This window comes from Pyxicephalus adspersus, chromosome 3 (genome assembly GCF_032062135.1).
Source record: "Pyxicephalus adspersus chromosome 3, UCB_Pads_2.0, whole genome shotgun sequence".
NCBI classification, from domain to species: Eukaryota; Metazoa; Chordata; class Amphibia; order Anura; family Pyxicephalidae; genus Pyxicephalus; species Pyxicephalus adspersus.
The window spans coordinates 11,073,290-11,093,586 of record NC_092860.1 but is presented as its reverse complement, the minus strand read 5'-3'; the positions used below and the strand labels follow the sequence as shown (position 1 = coordinate 11,093,586).

Sequence of the window (20,297 nt, the reverse complement as noted above, 5' to 3'; positions counted from 1 at the left end):
TAAGGCATGGCCATTACTATCCTCTTTACTGGCCATTACTATCCTCTTTCCAGCCTTAACAGCCTCCACTCTTTTAGAAAGGTTTTCAATAGGATTTTAGGGTGCATCTTTGGGAATTAGTGGGCCATTTGTGGGATCAAGTACTGATGTTGGACGTGATCACCTAGAACGTGATGACTTAAGGTCATATTTGGGTTTCCCATTTGTCCCAAAAGAGTTGTAAAGGGTTGAGATCAGGGCTTTCTGCAGGATACTTGACTTCCTCCACACCAAACTGGTCAAACTCATGCTTAAAAAGAGAAGAGACTTCTTCAAACTATTGTTGTAAGGTTGGAAGCATACAATTGCCCAAAGTTTCTTGGCACTCATTGCAGCATTAACTAAGTACTCCTCCCCGGATGTATATGACCATTAAATTTGGAGGGTCAGGTCAGGGATAGTCAGGTGTCCAATATTTGGCTGCGGAAAGCTCAAATTATTTTAAAAAATCTGTAGAATCAAACTATTCAGCAAACTGAGAAGGCAGCTAGCAGTATAAGCTGCACACTTCTCTTTCCTGTTTTGTGTTCTTGCAAATACTGACTTTCTGATAGCTGGTGTTTGCATAGCCATAGGCAGTCATCAATGTAATATTGCAATTGACTGCTAATAGGATTATTGTATGTTGTGAAGGGAGGAGAATATTTAAGAATATTGAGGACCATGGAGGAGTTCTAGACCCTGGATATTACAAAATGGAAAAGAAAAGGTTGTAAGAAGATATTGCCAGTAATTCTCAACCAGAGTTCCTCCAGAAGTTGCTAGGGGTTTCTTAAGCAGCATACTTCTCAGTTCAGTTTTACTGACATCAATTATATTTTTGGTTATCAGTGGGTGACATTCTTCCCAATGGCCAGCAATGTAAGAGGCGTTCTTCCCACTGACCACCACACTAATATAATGTGAGCTGTGGATGTAGTAATTATAACAAGGAGAAACACTGTATTAGACCAACATCTGCCTCCTACAGCTCCTTGTTTATTTTTGCAACAGGTTTGCATTAAACAGAATACAAAAATATCAAATAAATTGCAAGCCCCCAATCAGCATTAATCTGCAACCCTGGCCAAACTTTACTGAACAGACAGCTGAAACACAAACAATAGAACAACTTTACCTTACCAAAAATGTAATATGCAGAGCCCGATTGTCTGTCATGTTTTATGTCAGCAGACTGTACGGAAGTTGTCCACTTTTTCCCCTTTGGACTCCTAGTAGACACACTGGTGATATTTACCCTTTCTATTTGGTAAGCCCAATCAGACACCTCAGGTACCCCTTTCCCATCCACTAGGTTATGGATAATACACTGGTATTGCAAAACCTAAACAATAAACATATACCATAGCTTTCCTATGAAAAGGTTGCCCACTAATGGGCATAAAGACCAGTATGAGTTCAGATAATACCACCAGGAGGTGTTTAAAGTGTGTCAGTGGGGTTATGTAACTATGCAAACAGGTCAAATGCAGCTTCTAAAAGGCCATCTGTGCAGCTCCTTTGATGCCAATGCTATTTGCTGACCTACATTTGATGTGTATTCCAAGTGCACATGAAACTCAGGAAAACAAGGCCCAAGGACATGAATCCTTACTGCAGAAGTCTTTTGGTCACATGACAGATCCTTCCATTTTTTTCACCAGGGTGGCCAATCTGTGCAGCAGTAGTGTAAATCTAAGCCAAGGAGATGACACACTTCATCTGGGCATCTCCATTACATCCTGGGCTTTCAGGAAGTTGGTGAAATATTGCAGGGTGTCATTCAATTCAAAAGAAAAGAGTCATCTAGTGAAGGAGCAGATGTTTTGCGAAGGGGACAGCATTTCTTAAAAGAATGATCCCCCTAACCGAAGAAAAGAACATTTCTTTATGATTATTTCTTTAAATACCATACCTTTCAATGCAGGTTCTTCGTTAAAAGATAAGGCTGAAGCTCAACATATAATGTATGCTAAATGCACTAATATGCTTTCTAGCTGCTTAGAAACCAGTCCCGAAGGTGCCCGCATGATTAAATCATTACTACATACAGCCAGTATGCATGTGACCTAGTTCCAGCACTGCAAGCTCAATCTTATGCTTAAATAACACCTGTTAGGGGAGATGTGAATTCATCTACTAAAGCGTTTTTAAGAAGGTCAGCAATGCCAGCCTACTTTTCTCTCTTAGCACAAAATGGCTACATCCAACAACTAAGCAGAACTTTAAAAGAGGTTGTAACTCTACAATATAATAACTTCATTATAAATGCTGGTATTTTGTTATGACCAATTAGGATGTTTCCTCCTGAATAAAAAAGAAGGACACAAAAATGGCCAACTCACTCTTCTGCAAGCTGTATTTAAATTTGCCACCAATACAACAGCTTTAGTTGGTTCCAGTATAGTAAAATGTTGTTAACAGGACAGAAAATGAAGGTGAATCTTTACTGGTGCTCTAGACAGCAGTAAAAACCCAACAGAAATTATACTTCTTCACTCAATCCAATCAAAGAGATGGGTTTATAAAGGTGGAAAGATAGTGCTATCCTCTCTATCTTACTCTGTGCTTCACTCCAAACATGGCTTCCTCCTCATTCAAGATTGGGGCAGCAGTGTACAGACAGCAATGTAGGTTGGAGGATGTTTTTCAAATTTGAGAGCTATGAAATTTGAGGGAATCTACATGATCAGTCTCTTTACTAATCCTAAAGTTTTTTTATGAATGGGCAACTACAAAACAATGCTCCTTACCCACAGGTAAACACACAATAAAGCAAAACTAAACCCTGTCAACTCACCTGTCTGTTCCTGCACCGGGTACCGCCGTCTTCCTTTCATTGATGATCTTTGCCCATCTTGGCCCAGCAGGGATGGCCCAGCAGGGATGATCTGGCCCAGCAGGGATGACATAAACATATGCCATCTCGGCACATGCAAGGGAAACTGGGAATGCTGGGTTTCCCTGGCACCTAAAGCTAACGCAGCTCAGCTTCTTGCCAGAAACCTAGAGCAATCAGGCAGGTAAGTCATGGTATTGCAGAGGGGACATCGCCTACCCCTTTCTACATTAATGACCCATCTGATCATAGAAACTTAAAAATGGACCTTTAGTTTCACTTTAAAGCATATGCTTTTAAAACAACACACTGTGGGAATATGTGAATTGGCCTGGAATATAAAACTGAAGTTGATACCAAAAAGTCTACAGTAATATATCTGAAGGAATTTGGGTACCCTGATATAAAGGTAAAGTTAACCCTAAGCTGTTTTTCTCCACATACGAATAGAACATCAAAAGCGAACATTAACATGTTTTTCTGAAGAACATATAGACAACAACATAAAGTTTTATTTTACATGCTGAAATCGGATTACAGAATGAAGGTGTGTGGATCATTGTGGGCACAAGTTCAATGCTTTCCAGACTGTGATAAATATTTTCTGTGTTGCTCATGAAGTTAAGTGATCAGGTCTCAGGAGCAGTCACATGAAAATAAAATGACATGCCAAATCCTGTCAAGAGCATCTCATGTCCTCTGTAGAGCACTTGGAAAAACATGGGTCATCTTCTGAAACTGGTTTTTATTTTAAATAAGTGTTTTCTGACGGGATTTCCCAGCAAAGACTCACTATTGACCTACTTTCTGAAGTAAACACCTGAGCTTGCCAGTCTGGCAAAACAAACAAATGTTTGACCAACTGCGAGGCCTGAATCAAAGCTTCACATAAGAGATTTCATTGCCACAACTACAAAAGTAAGTGGAAATATTTACCTCCTGACAGAATTAAAAAAGTAAAGTATGGTATTAAAAGTATTTGTGAAACTTTGGATTTCCTAGTGCATCCTCTCCTGTTACCACAATAATGCAAACCACGGCTTTTGCAATTATAAAAAATGGCCCTGAGTTTGCAATTCTTGGTCCATTAGATGTACCCTCTCCCCCCTATATGCTCACAATTTTTTTCTTTCCTTGTTTTTACATCATCTGCCCAGGCAATAAGAATTATCAAAAACTTCTTGGGGCATAAAGCATGTGACTTTTCCCCGTTCCTTCTATTTCCAAGACTAAACACCGATCCTCGAACATGGGAAGAGGGTTCTAAACCCTGTGTAAGCAGTATCCAGAGCAACTAAAATGGGGCTTTTCTAAAACACTGGGGTGAAAGGAGGGGGAAAAATTCAGTGATCCTGCAGCTTTTTTCTGCATGACTTAAATTAAAGCTAACTATTGATTAGGTTGGCTAGTTTTTCATGTAATTTTGAATGGCAAAAAGGTAGGCAAAAGCTCCAAACTGATCAAATGAAACCATCAAAACGGTTTGCACAATTTTATTTTTACTGTTCTCTGTACACAGGATAAGATTGCAAGTGTGTCCTATACTTCAAGCATAATGCTCCAACTTTTGTGATGATAGGCCATTGTGTCCATACCCTGAAAATATATATATATCTATTAGGAATATTCAAAGCAGATCCTGACATTCACAGAAACACATTTGGAGCTATGTAAACGGCTATGAGGTGAGAGGAGGATATAAGGTTGATATTGGTGCAGCAGTCTATGAGACCCATAACTGTCCAGAGCAAGCTGAAAAATACTATGCACCAGAAAGAAAATTAATGACTTTAAAGTTCAGAGAAGCAACTGAACAATAGGTGGTAAATTTCGTCAGAACTTAGAATTCCAAAAAAGCAAAAACACAACGTTATCACCTGTTTAGTCCTAAACAGGCTGGACCTTGTCATATTGACACATCAAGTTGAGTCTGGGTAAATTGGGGTCACATTAACTTTTTCTACAGATAAAGGTCCATAATCAATATAAAAACATAGGCAATGCAAGTAAAAGCTGAAGGTAAGCAAATCCATAATTCAGCACAGTTTCACTTCAAGGTACCTCACTCAGCTCAGCCTAACTCTCCTCTGTTTGTTTATGATGTCTTCCAACAGGAAAAGGTTAATTTGACCACTTAAAACAAACTGCTAATGATACAAGAGGAAACATTAGCACAAAACCCGTTGTGTCAACACTTGTTGTGGTCCAGGGTCTCATTATCACAGCTGCATGGTTCTCTGGCCTGTCATTAGTACAAGGGCCTCGGGCTGTTGTTCTGGGCCTAATAGTTGTTTGTTAAGGGACAAACAAGGCCTGTGGATATCACATTGAGCAGATATTTGGCTGAAATCCTGGCCTGCTGACAAAAGGAATTCAAAGATACAAGTTCATTGCATTTCTTTGATAAAGGGTTTCTCAAAATAAAAGAAGTTAGATGAAGGTGGTTTGTTGAGGCACAAATGAGCATTACGAAATATTTTGTGCTTATACTGGAGGAGTGTTCATGTTTATTTGGAAAAATTTGCAGATATTCCAAGCACCTGCTTTAACTCTAATTACCGGCCAATTGCTAGTTTTCCAAAAATAAGTACAGAAACCCATAGATATGAGTGTTGTGTGATCTACACAACATTTGGACAACAATCTTATGTCCACAGGTAAGGTTGGCCATAAACTACGAGGAATGAGGAGGAGAGAGAGATCTGTTTACATTTGTTTAACTTTAAAGAAAGAGATCATTTTAAAGCAAAGGCAGTAGTCAGTTGTCACACCGATGTATTATCTACTATATTTAAGAAAACATCTCAGAATGTAATGTCAGCAAGTAGCCAAACTTTATAAGCTCATCCTAATTCCTTCAGGCTTCCCTTACCCTATAATGATAGTTTCAGGTCCATAGAGCTTGCAACTCAGGTATTCCATTAAAAATATTAACTCCATCACTTCCAGGTCAAAAACGGACCTCCTGCTACTTCCCATTAGAAAGAGGCTTTGTTGGCCAATAGGAAGTTAAGGGGCTTTGGTGCTCAATCAGAAGTACATTTTTTTTAACGTTTTGTGTGGTCCTTGGGCACCTAGCAGACAGTTTTAGGAAAGGGGGAACTGATATGTAATAAGACTGTAATAGCAGTGATCTTTAGAAGTCTCATGTAAACATGTCTAAGCCTCTGTCTCCTGTCACAAGTCTCTAATTATAAATTTGGCATGACCCTAGTCACTGATCATTTCTGTAGTGCATATACAGAACATTATTTGTAGCTCTGGGAGAAGGTAGTGGCCTCGGTTGAGTCTCCCTACATCTGGTATAGAGGTAATTGCCATTGCAGGGTCTTTGCTGCATACCAGAAACAGGATATTTTACTATTACCAGCATAATGATGGTACGGATTTCTAAGTCAAAATTCCTAATAGGCAACAGCCAATCATCACAATTTAAAGTAAAAATAGCTCTTTATTTCAGCACACTCCAATTCACAAATATTGCACGGCCACATTGCTGCAATGGGCCTGATTTATTAAAGCTTTACAAAACTTGAGAGAATAGACTATTATGGGAGAATTAGGATTTTCCTGGAATAAATTATCTAAACTTTTTTGCTATTATTTGGCAAATGTTTTCAATCCTGGACCAGATACATTCCAGGTTCACCCATGATAATTGATCTTCTATAGCTTTGGAGAGCTTTGATAATCAGGCCCAGTATGTCTTGACCATGACAAATGAGCCCTATGCATCTCCACATTTTATCTCTTTAGTATAGGTAAAACAAAGAGCTATCTTTCCTAAAGGTTCTGTTGATGTGGGCAAACTTTTTTAGTCAGGGGCCACAATCTGAAATAAAATTTGACAGAGGGGCCGGGCCGATGGGGGAGTGGGTGGGGTTATGCCATCATGACGCCACTGAATGTGACGTCATGATGGCATCTGATCTGAGCCTGCGATGGGAGAGTAAGCGGGTTGTGTGCAGTGTCAGTGTCGATGTGTTCCGCAGCTCTGGCCGGTGCCTTCCTGTGCAGTGTCAGAAGAAACACCGGCCTGAGCTGCGGACCACCCAAAGGGCCAGAGAAACATACCTATTGGGCCGTATACGGCCCGCGGGCTGTAGTTTGCCCATGCCTGTTTTAGAGGTGGACTAAGAGGGGCCCACTATAATAATCTAATACAATGCCAGGGTTAGCTTTATTTTTTATATGAAAGTCCCCACTTTGTGCACCTGGTGCCACCTTGGAACATAATGGGATTCTGCAAAGAATATAATGATGGCAGCAGCTATTGTTAAAATGACAACTTGGTTTTGAAGAGTTAAAAGTCCTTTTTATTCTTCCTTTTACTACTTAGTGAGCCACTGACCTGAGAACAAGCACAAAATCAGTAATTCTAGCTTCCCTCTGCATAATAGTAACCACATATTGTTAGAGCCATTTTTCAGGTTCCATTACACTGACTTTCTATTTGGTCTGCCAGTAATCATCACCACAATGGTGACACATACTCCGAGTTCACTGTCTCCAGTAAGCCCATCTTAGTATCTCCCTCTTCTACCAATCAAAAACAAATTGGCAAACTTTACAGCAATTGTCTTCTAAAATTCATGTTAACCTGATTTAAAATGTAAAAAAAATGGAACAAAAAGCCTCTGGCAGCTGAATTGAGTTTGCTAAGTGTTCTGGGTGTTTCTAGCCTCAAGGAACAAAACAGCTGTGGAAACAGACTGCAAGGCACAAGCTTGACCTAAAAAAGGGACTGTCTATGGTAGCCATTTTGTCCCTTTTAAAATAAAAAAGGTCTAAAAATAAAGTGTTTGTTTTTTGTTTTTTTTTATATTCCAGGAATACTTTACCCATGGGTGATCCTAAAGCAGGCGAACATTAAGCGTTCTTACTACCGGGAAGGCTCTGCACACAGGTAGGCCTATCTGGAGTCTCACATGTTGACTATTTTATAATTAGTACCATGTGCACAAAGAGCAAGGCCAGATTAGTGATTTGTATAGCAACAGGAACAACATCACCTCACGATACCACACATTTTCCTCATTATCCACGAGTTTCCGTGCCTTAAATTCATCTGCAACGCTGCTTTTAGAAAATCTAAAAATAAAGGATCACCAAATGTAAAAAATTTTAACTATCCAAAAATATCAGAAGGCAGTCTAAACATTCTCAGGAGGAAAAAGAGACAATCTGATGTCTTTGAAGGTGCGGATAATAGCATCAAGCCAGGTGTGTAACCTGGCACCTGTATGGACCCCCAGACCCCGAACTAAAAAAAAGCCTTGGTTGTATAAGATTTATCAGTTTAGATCAGTCTTTCTTGACCTTTATTTGGGGGAAACCCTTGAAATAAGCTGTAGTTACTATATCCACATCTCACAGTACATTAGTGTGGTGGTCAGTAGGAAGAATGTCTCTTACATTGCTGGCCATTGAGAAGAATGTCACCCTTGCAGATAGCCAAAAAGATCATTGGTGTCACTTAAACTGACCTGAGAGGCACAAACTGCTCAAGGAACCCCAGGAAACCTCTGGAGGAACCCTGATTGGGAAACACTGGCACAGACGCAGCAAACACCATAAACCAAAATCTCCAATGAGACTGCCTGATCATAATTGCATGACATATCCTAATTTCATGGCCAGTCTTTGGAAACTCGGAAAAGACATTAAAACAACTACAAGCAACAAAATATTTTTTTAGATATGTTCTATGCCGGTAAAAGCAATATATATTTTTTAACAGCATGTTTTACCTGTGATACTCTTGGGCTTACTTGGTAATCTGGTGTCCATCCCTGCCACCAACAGATTAGACTGAGCTGTGCTCTTTATACTGACTGGGTTAGAATGATGGAGTTAAGAAGTGCATTCCTCTGCCTTTATTGCCTTTTTAACCGACCCAGAAAGAATTTGTAGCTCAGGTGTTCAGTAATTGCAGTACAACTTGTATCGCAATTAGCTGCATTCTTGCTTCAGAACCCTAAAGATCAGCTTGGCATCCAGGAAAAAAAATTACGAATAACCATCGCCAACTTTTTCAAGACATTCTGGGGTCATCACCTTTATCCCTTATTCACAGTTAGGTGAGCCACTGACCTGGAACAGCCATGCATATATCAGATATCCCAACTTCTTAGCATATTAAAGGCAGCATTTTTCAGATGAGGATAAGTCAATCCAAAAATGTATCTAAGTTTAACCACCGAACATTTTTTTCCCTAGGACTCAAAACTAAAATGTTTCTCTGATTAAGGTATCATTTTGGTTTGGCTCCTGCAAACAAGACTTTACTCCTAAGGCTGCTGTGAGCTAAACGGTGCATGACTAGGTGATATAATCAGCATGCAGTCATTCCAACGGCCAATCTGCTTTGTAGATACAGGGCTCCATGTGTGCCTGGCAATGGCATCCTGCAAAATATGAAAATGTAGCAAAAAAAGACGGCAAGAGTAAAAAATGTGAAAAAAGCAAGAGCGGTAATTAGATACCACTCAAAAAGTGAAAAATGTGTAATAAATCTGTTACGGGTAATTTTAGTTAATAGTCGTTACCAGCAGACAGGGTGACACACATTGTTGTTTGAATGCCAGAATGATTAGGCCTTCCCAGTGCCATATGATTGTTGGTGGCAAGTGAATCATGGCTAAACCGTAGAGTTTGATGTAAAGCCTCAGCCTGTCATGTAGACTGCTGGTATGCTGTGGTCTAATCTCTGTCTGACACCACACAGAACATGACTGGTTCCTTCATTGGAAACACATGGGCTCTGCCTTCCCGGCTCCCGTTATGCTCCCTGGCTCCAGGATTCATGTGGTTTGCGGGTAATCCGCGGCATGTATCTGATATGTAATACATATTGTGTCTGCTCATTTTCTAATTGTTTCAGAGATCAAGGATGATACAGTCTGGTCTATTTGCACAAAGTTAAACGGGATCCATCAGATATCCTCAAGAGTAGCCATTTTGTGTGCCAACCTATGCATAGGAGAGAATCAGCTTTACAGGGACATTTTATATTCATGAGCATGCAGCTTAGTCATTTAGCAGATTAATGACATAACTAGGAAGTTCATATTCATGAGAACACAACTTTCCATTCACTAGAGACTACTTACCTCATCAATGCCTTGACTGGTGACTGGTGCCAAACCGATCACTAGAGACCAGTGACATCACCAAGACGCTTCCTATTCAAGAGAACATCACCGATCTGATCACTAGAGATCCGTGACATCACTGAGACGCTTCATATTCATAAGAACGCAGTCAATCCTATCACTGGAGACCAGAGACATCATCAAGACGCTTCATAATAATGGGAACCCAGCCAATCGAATCACTAGAGACCAGTGACATCACCAAGAAGCCTATCAGATCACTGAGATCCGTGACATCACTGAGACATTTCATATTCGTGAAAATGCAGACAATCCTCTCACTGGGGACCAGTGACATCATCGAGACGCTTCATTTTCATGCGAAAGCAACCAATCCGATCAATGGAGACGGGTGACATCACAATATAAATTCATCACTTGTCTATATTTTTTAATAAAAGTTAATTTCCTCTTTAAAGTAATATGCACCCTTGAACATGCATTTAGCAGCAGCAGTAAAATTGATTAACTTGATTAAAACCATTCTCCCCTGTCTCATCTCCATGAAGCTGCATTTTGAAAGGGGAATGAAAGTTTCATGAGGTTAAATCTAAGTTGTGTTTTAGTGCCGGTCGGAATTAGGCAGCAGTATGGCTAAATTAATAATGTACTAGTATGTCCTGAAGCGGAGGCATGGAGTGAGCGCAGCTGTGGATAAAACCTCACTAGGCTTTTCCTCTAATATGGGAACCTTCTTCCAGGCTCTTATATAATGAAGCACTTTTTATTTTTTACAAGTAAGGTGGGAGGAAAATGCTCCAGGTCTTCTAAGTGCACGCATGCTGATTCAGAAACTTGCTGGGAGAAGAAGAGTAATTGGTAAACTTTGCACAGAAATGTCACTTTGCTCTTTCTCTGCTTTACTATATATATAGGTGGTTTCCCCTCAGATGATAGCGCTCTCGGTCAGTGTGTGTTCAGGTCTTGCTGGGTAATAGTTAAAAAAACAAAAAGAGGTTCCAGTATATGTTATATGGCATAATTAGCTGATAATATGAACCTAAGAATGAAGGAATGAATACTTCAAACAATACATATAGGCCAAGTATTATATATTATATTAATATTACGGATTGGTTTTTGCAGTGCCTTTGCTGCCATTTCTTCCTTGTGACCTGCCAAGCTACTCGTAACCACATTGCACCAGGTGTGCACATGTATCAATCCAAAATGACGCCAGCTTCAATGGGCAGGTGGAGCAGCATGCTGTTTGCATGAGGATAAGGTTCCTTAAAATTGGGCATTGCAGCATGCTTCTTGTAACCTAAAATACACAAAGTGTTTTGTTAGCAGTCACCACTTGAAATTCATTCTGCTTTAACTTGATTTGAGAACTTTTGAGAAGTTTCCTTTTTATCCCTGATTACATTCCCTGTATCTATGACCTTACAACAATCTGCACAGATAAGGAATTAAATTTAGTAATTAGTCTGCCAACACAGTTGCTCATTTTTGCTTGTGGTTTGACTGACCCTGCAGATAATCTGTTATGGCAAAAACAAGCCCTTGTGAGTCCTTAATTACAGTGGTAAAAAAGTCCTCTCAGCACAGTAGTAATTAGGGGGAGAATAGTTTGGCTTGTTCAACACTGTCAGGGAGCACCTAAAGGGTTTAAGAAACACATGCAAAGCACCCCTTAACCATGCCCATGTGTGCAGGGTCCAGCAAAATGAACATTAAAGCTTTAAGGATTTGGGCTTAAAATGTGGGTGTGCCTTCTCATGGTGTGATTAGTAAACCACTGAAAACAAAGTAGAAAAAAAATATTTTACGGTCATTGAAGGTGGGACTGGGTGATTGTCATACTACTGCATGATATTCTGCAGTGTTATTAGCATCACCAAGTTCCTCCTCCAATGCCCATAACACATTTGCTGTCCTAGGGTGACAAGCCTGTGTCCTCAATAGATAAAATTCAATAGGTGGGCACTGTCACCCTGGGACAGCAAGGGTGTTACTGAAATGTGAAAAATAAGAAAAAAGCCCCAGGAAAAACGCAGACACTGCAAATTATTGACTGCTAAGTTGCAATTTATTGCATTTCTGGTTTGGGATTTAAATATCCTTTATACGTTCCCAAATTCTTGCTGCATTCAGGTAATCATAGTTTAGAGATATCCAGTGAAATAGTACATGTGATCATATAGTGATCCCAACTATCCACATATGTAGTCCACGTTGTTTTCACTCTATTGTCCTTTATGCAATCCTGAAATATATCCTGGACACTAATATAATTAAACTGTGTTTACAAAGCGCCAACATATTAAGCAGCGCTGTATGGTCAATAGGGGTTGAAAGTGACAAACATACAAACAATGACACAGGAGGAGTAGAGGTACCCTTGCCAAAAGATTTGCCCTCTCTGTTGAGAATCTCACTTATGGCAATTATTACATTCATACAAATAAATTAATGATATTTCTCTATATGCAGATACAGACACTTTCCTAAATGGCCAATTAGGATAGGTCCATACTCCGTATTGAATAAATAATTTAATAAAAATTGATGATCAGTTCTGTAGAACAATTGAATACACTTCTTAAATGAATGGAAAGATCGAACCCTGTAGGACCTGCATTACATCGACACATACACTCAGCATGCATGGACTCAGCATGATGAAATACATAAAATGCATAGCCCCCGTGTATTATTTGCATCTATTCATTCTACTATTCATAGCAATTATATAGCATATTGTGTTATTTTTCTTCTGTCCCAATACTAATAGGCCAATGCATGTACCAAAGGTACAAAATACTCTGATGATTTGGGGAGAGACTATGCAGGTAATAAGCCGGATGTAGAATAATAGTAGGTGGGAATAGAATCAGAAAAGATAAAAAAAGCAAAGACTCCTGGTTTATCCAACCACATGCTACTATAAAGTGAAGGCCATGCTGAATACAACCGTATTTTGTCTTATCATTTGTGTCAAAATTATATATGTTATTTCAAAAACAAATTAAAGATGGCCTAAAGTGCTTGTCATAATGGCAAAGCAATTAAACATTCTATGGCTGCTGCAACCTCACAAGAGAGGTATGTTGAGTTGTTCCATGAAGGCCCACCGTCACTTTTGCCTTCTGAGATAATTACAGCAACATTTCATGTCCTTGTAATTAAAAGTATCAGTATTTATTTTACTACTTTCTAACTATAAAGCGTGGGCCCCTTTCCTTGAATGGGTCCATACAAAAGGGTGCAGAAAAGCTGTTAGAGCCTAGTGTTTTTCGGTCCCTTTTCACATTCTACCTTCATTAACAGTGACTTTCTCCAGGCTAGAACAGGTGTTTCTCTGACGTGATGGCTTGGCCCGGATTATGAGGTGACTCATTCACGTTTACGTCAAATTATCCCAGATGTCCCAGACGAAGGGGCCCCGTGAAATGTGTCTCTCTTTCTCCTATAGATGCCTGAGCTCATAGCTCACTTGTGTTTTCAAACTGACTGGGGTGTAATCTTTTTAAAAAAAGGCCTCTCTTGTGCCTCTGAGCTTTGATCAAGGGAGCACGCACACATGTCCAAAGGAGGCCCGCTCATCTATCTTATCAGATTTGGACAGGTGTTGGCGGAGAGGCTCTTGCCTTCAAGGGGGCTACTGAATCGAGAAATGAAGGGAGGCAGGAGCTTAGCAAAGCCATAAAAAGGTTCAATTCATCCCAACCTGTTTTCGGAGCAAGTTCCCACTGAACAGTCCTGTCATCAAGTTTTCAACCACCCTTAACGCTCTGAACTGAGGCAGTGTCTTTGTAGCATGACAAACTTTCTCCAGGCCACTTCAATCCATGGAAACTTTAGCTATATGATTCATCAATGTTGATGGATTAAATACAAGGTCCTCAAACATGTCGGGTCAGAATATCACTTTAAAAAGGACAGTTTGCGGATGTATCCTCTTGTTAAAAACAGACAAAATTAATTTAGGGACAACTTGTGCTGCCCCCAATGCAAAAAAAAAACTTCCTGTAGACTTTTTTTTTTCCTTGGGCCTTGTCGTGGTTTTCTTTCTTCCTAAAAAGAGAGTGACACCTTGGTAAACTGTATTTATATAGTGCCAACATATTACTAGCGGGACAGTAAATAGGGGTTGCAAGTGACAGACAGATACAAACAATGACACAGGAGAAGAGGACCCTGCCCAGAAAAGCTTACAATCTAAGAGGTGGGGGAAGTAACACACAATAGCAGGGGGGTATGGAATGGTGGGTAAGTAGTGAGGGTTTAAGTGACAGAAGAGGACGGGTAGGTGAGTATGAAAAGATGGGTTTTCAGGGTTCTTTTAAATGAGCGGAAAGTAGGAGCAAGCCGAATAGGACAAGGAAGAAAGTTCCATAGAGTGGGGACAGCTCTAGGAAAGTCTTGGAGCCGTGTGTGTGTGATGAGGTTATGAGTGGGGAAGTCATTAGTAGGTCATGGGAGGAGTAAAGAGAGCTGTTAGGGTGTATTTTTCTATCAGGTCAAAAAGGTAAGTGGGACAAGAGCTGTGGAGGGATTTGAAGGCAAAGCACAGGCGCTTGAATTTGATTCTAAGGTGAAATGGAAACCAATGATTAGGAACTGCAAAGAGATGCAGCAGAAGAGGTTGAAGCTTATCTGATCACTAGAGACTGGTGACATCACAGAGACGCTTCATATTCATATAAATGCAGCCAGGCCCATCAAACATGTCTTTACATCATACAAATTTCCCTGCATACATGTCTTTTCCAGTGTGCTGCACTATGCATGAGTAACATTTACAATTCGATTAGGTCTATTCTGTACAATAGCCTTACATGTGCAGATTGCTTACATGGTAGGAAGGACGAAAGCAAAAAATTGAAATTGAAGCCAGTGTCAGAGCCTGCAGAGAACTGCAAAGACATGCAGCATAAGAGGAGTGGTGGGAAGGATGGATAGATAGATGGCTGCAGCATTCATAATGGATTGTAGAGAAGAGAATCGGGTTAGTGTAATACCAGAGAGGAGGATGTAACAATAGTCCAGATCAGAGACGATAAGAGGGTGTACAAGGAGTTTGGTGGTCTCTTGGGACAGGTTTAGCAACACTCACTGCAACATTCTGTTGTGACCTTTGGGTTTCCTAAAAACAAACCCCCCAGTAGGTGGATCCTTGATGCTCTGGGCTCACAGGAAATAGAACATTACTAGATCACAGAGTGGTGAGTCTGTAGCAGAAATGGCCTCTGCGAGACACAAAAAAAAAGAGTCAAGAAAGGTAAGGAAAGGTTTTGTTTAAATGATAAAGCTTTTGCATCACATAGGAAATGGATTTAGGACTTGTTTAGACTATCACACAGGAGCTTTTAGTTATTATTTCATGGTATTATTATAAACAACAATTTCATCATTGAAGGTGGTATTTCGCCTTTAGTTTCTTTCCTGGGCGATGTAAAACAACATCTCTGCCCAAACACAAAAACATGAAGCTAAAACAATACCAAAAGCACAAATAACCATAAAAATGGTAGTCTGTTTAGCAAGAATACATGGCACCATGTCAAATGTCACACAATAATAGAAATAAAAGCAGAGGGGCTGTTAAACAGTCACATTAAGGGTGATGAAAGAGAAGAACTGAATTATAAGCAACAGTAAAATATATTCTTTTACAGCTGAATATTGCTCAGCAAATGTTCATTTTTTCAGGGACAAGTCTTAAAGAATTCTGGGTCAGTAACTCAATGCTTTAGATAAGTTGTAAGAGTTAAGAACCGTCTTATAAAAAATTAATATTCAAGCGCTAAATTGTGCATCTACGGTTCAACGCAACCTTAAGTATGAATATTTTATGAGGGTCGCTGTTTTCAGCTTCACTATCCATACAGAATGCATGAATGGATGATGGTAACTGGCCAACAGTTAGTAAAACAAAGATTGATTCACTGTGCATGAAAAACCTCCAAGGGGGTTCAGAAGGGGCTTCAGGAGGTAATGCATCCTTTATCAAATCTCAGTTCCATTTTCTTTGTATGAATGTAGAACTTCAGTCTCACCAGCTTAAATTTCTTTAGAGGTAGGAAGCCCTGTAATAATATTGGCGCATGCACCAGTTTCATGCTTTGGTGCTCCTATCATGGCAGAAATAAGATGCTTGAAGGATCTCGCTAAAGTCTGGTATTGAATGTTGGCCACCTGACCATGTTTCAATATTGAGGTTTTTCATGTGCTATATTTCAGTCGACAAAAATAAAAATTGATGTGCTCCACTCTAGCAATGTACAACACCCAGTCCCTCAAATTTGCTTTCTTAAATCATATACTGCGCATAATGTTCTGCAAAATAGCAGTACTGGTCCACTTGTCAGTTGTTGTGGTGCAGAACATGTCAATGAGACCAAGGTGCCCAGTAAACCTTCGTTCCTCCAAGGCTCAAATACATGTGTAAATTGGGCAAAGCTAAACAAGTGGGGAGGTAGGCAAGAAAATGATGCCTCTGAAGTTTCCTGGGGCACTGCCATATTAGTAAATTTGTCACTCCACCCTCACACCAAAGTGAGCTGTTGGACAGTTGATGGAGCAGAGGCCGTGTTAGGCGTGGGATACCAGCCCTCCTGCTGTGCAGGTGCAGTTGCAGGTATGGAGAAGCCTAAGGCACCGCTATCTATTACATTCAGGATACTTCAATGAAGGTTTGGGGATGTGCGACATGTTTTGGCCTACCAATGCTACTGGTGAAGTACCTGTACTCTAAACCACAAAAATCTTTAGGAATTTGGAATATTTATTTAGAGAAAACTTGTCAACAGACCATTCAATGCAGGAAACCCATGGGATTTTATGTGCATTTAAAATATACCATGCCTTCTAAATTCTTACAATGCTGGCCATTTAGAAGAATGTCACCCTTACTGAAGGCCAAAAAGACAATTGATGTCACTTGAAGTGGAACTAAACTAAAAAAAAAAATCACACTTACCTTTAACTTTGTAGATCCCTTGATATTTTTACATTATATTTTTATGTAAAGTAAAAATTTGAGTTTAAGTCTACTTTAAAATGACCTGAGAGGCACAAAATGCTTATTGCTCAAGGAACCCCTAGCAACCTCTGAAGGAACCCTGGTTAAGAAACGTCTAATGATTTTCTTGGAATTAAAAACCATAAAACATGGTTAGTATAACATATAAATTATTGCCACAAATGTAGAAAAGAAAGGGATTTAAAAGAGAAAAGAACAAGGTAAGGATAACAACATGATTGCTTCATGAGTCTGGGTTTTGTTCATCCATGTAGTTTATTTCCAGCATTAGAAAAGTCACTAAGGGGCTTTCTGAGACATTTTCTGAAACATTCCACTGATTTCTGGCAGGGATGGGTCTATAGGTTGACATATTTGGTATTTACTTGCATGTCCCATGACAAATCCTGAATGCTCACCCAACCCTAATTGCCGTCTGCAGCTTTGTACTTCCTGCCCACACAAACACAACACGTTTCACTTTACACGCTGCATCCTCTTCTATTGTCCCACCTTTTCTAAACAATAGCTAAATCAGCATGGGTACTTTCCCTGCTCTACAGTCTGTAGGGCAAACCCTATAATTATTCAATTTAATACTTTTCCAGATTGAAGGATCAGTTCCTTCATCAAGCAGAAGCTCGATCACCTGTAGGTAGTCAAACTCTGCAGAGCTTTATATTTGACTATGCATTGTACAAAGAGGGGGGCATTCAAATGGTAGCTATTGTAAAGGTCTCATAAATGTTTAAACCAGCCCTTTGTCTTGGAATTGCCGACATCCCGTGGGAACATTACCAATGAACTACCTTTGTCCTGCAGCTTAAAATAAAGGAATCCTCCTAATAAACGTAGAAGTACTTTCTAACTTTTATATAAAAACTAAAGAGGATGCTAAAAGATCAACAAAAAAAATTAAAGTTTTTTTAAAGGAATCTATTCTTTGCCCAAAATTTAAACAAAAGGTTTGGGATTTTTAAATTACAGACAGACTTTTCATAAATATTTTGTGCATATTATGATAGGAAGAAATTATTTATGTTTCATTTGCCATTTGTAGTATAAGTAAAAGTGAACGTTTGCATGTTGATATTGTATAAAATAAACAAACATACCACCAAAATACTTCTGAACGTTTTGTATATAATAAATATTTCTATCTCACAACTAATAGTAACTTATTATTCAAACACTTGTGTAACATTTGTAATTGTAGAGTCCATCTAATACCATGTGAATTGTGCCAACTAGGTGCATGCCATGGGGGTTAAAATAGTATATATTTACGAACTGGAATCTAAATCAGCTATACTCATTTTGTATAGCCTAACGAAATGGTCTAAATAAACCGAGCACAAGAGAAGTTTAATATTTTCTCATTTTGAAGTTATCATGGTATTATCATCACTTTAATGTATACTGGTGACATGAAACAATGCAGGAGTCAAACTGTTGCCTGCTAAACCTTTAGGACTTAAATCCACAGGCCTTAGGAATGGGTGGATGTGCAGTGCAGATTATTTTTGAGATCAAATCATTCGGAATTCTTTGACAGGTACATCTGACCTTGTTTTGACCAGCATTCAACCTGCTTTAAGCTGATTCTATCATCGCAGAACCTTTTACTTAAACCTGGAACACAGAATCCCGGAATGCCCTAATATGCAAATAGTTCTTACTGCTAGTGTTAAAAGCTGGTCTGCCCCATTCTGCACCTTCCAAGTGACCACCAATCAAAGTCAAGTGGGTCCCAGCAATATATGGAGGGTTCCTGGTAATGAATGCCATGAAATTTTAGCAAATTACAAAGAGGTTCTTAATCAGGAGTATGAATTCTCTTTTAGGGGGTAAAGGTATCAAATAATAGGGGTATTAGGCTGCATACACACGTTCAATTTTTATTGCATGATCGTTTCCAGTAACAGATGAATGAAGGAGCACTGTACACACACCGCCCATTACGTTCTATGGAGAATAGGGCGGGGAGGATGAGCGAGTAAGCTCTCTTCCATTACCATTAATGGATCAGCCATGAGAAATCAATGAACAACATTGGGTGCCCATAATACACATGCCGGATTCATAACTTAGAGGAGCGGGACCATTCATCACTGGCATTGATATCCTGACGTGTGTACTAAACATGTGTGTCTGTACATTATTAAACCTGAAAACAAACTAAAAAAATGAACTCGATGCCTTCAGATGATACACAAAAAACATGGTCAGTTACCTAAACTCCATTCCATTGTTTGATTGCACAAACGCAAAAATGTACCCAGAGTAGCTAGAGTTTGCATTTATGATTTTCAGTTTTCGCCTTTTGTTTGAATATATATATATGTATATATATATATATATATAATTTTGCTTTATTTCAGCTTTTCTGTTCGAGTGTAAAGTAAATCCATGGACATTTTGTGAAGTCATTCTATGCCAGGACTGGTGGTATTGATGGCTGGACAGTCTGGTAAAGGAGGTATGAGAACATAGAGATTAAGGGGGAACTTAAAAAGTTCCTGAATTGGAGCACATCGGGTTTTGGGGCTCCAGGACCCAGGGAAAAGTTGAAGACAGTTATAACTGTTTGTGGTATCTCGTAACCAGCTGACAGGTGCACTTAAATAAATTCCGTAGACCTAAAAGGGAGCCGAGATTAACCGCCAATTCATAAAATATATGTCTTTTTTATTATAAAAATGATTCCCCCAAAGATAGTTCTCACAAAATGCCTAACAATCATTCAGCAATTTCTGTCACAAATTAATTTTATTTCTTCCGGAGAATTTTATCAAATCACACAACTTGCTTGCCCCGGATGGGAACTCTCCAACTGTAGAAATTAGCCTTTTCTGTACACATTTACTCAAGTAATTATCCAGCCGCCGTGTGATTTGAAAATTAATGACTCGAGGTGTTCGGAGGGTCTCATTGTTAAGAGATCAAAGGAATTATGTCCGGACACTGGTTATACTTTATCAACGCGTAATGAAAAACCAGGCACGGCACATGGCAATCGTGTCTTGAACCAAAAGATTGGGATAAGGTAATGTGTAGCCTGTGCAGGACCAAAGGAGCCAAAGTTTCTGAATTTTTAAACTAAAGTCCCACTTTACAAAATTAAAAATCGGGCAGGTGGTTATTGCAGAAAGGAGCAGGTGATGTCAATATTGCAATACTCAGACTTACTTGCCTGATTGCGTCGGTGAAATGCAAAAACTTTGAGCTACACATGTGCAGCATCAGCCAGGGAAACCCTGGCTTGATGTTTGTGTGCTAGGGATGAATGTTACATCATCTCAGCACCGAAAATCAA

General features: G+C 39.4%; 1 long non-coding RNA gene across 1 annotated transcript in view; it reads right to left on the bottom strand.

Annotated features, from left to right (window-relative positions):
- Positions 1 to 20,297, bottom strand: part of LOC140325635 (uncharacterized) — a 48,263-nt gene that overhangs the window by 8,956 nt on the left and 19,010 nt on the right. The gene's annotated exons all lie outside the window — the stretch shown is intronic.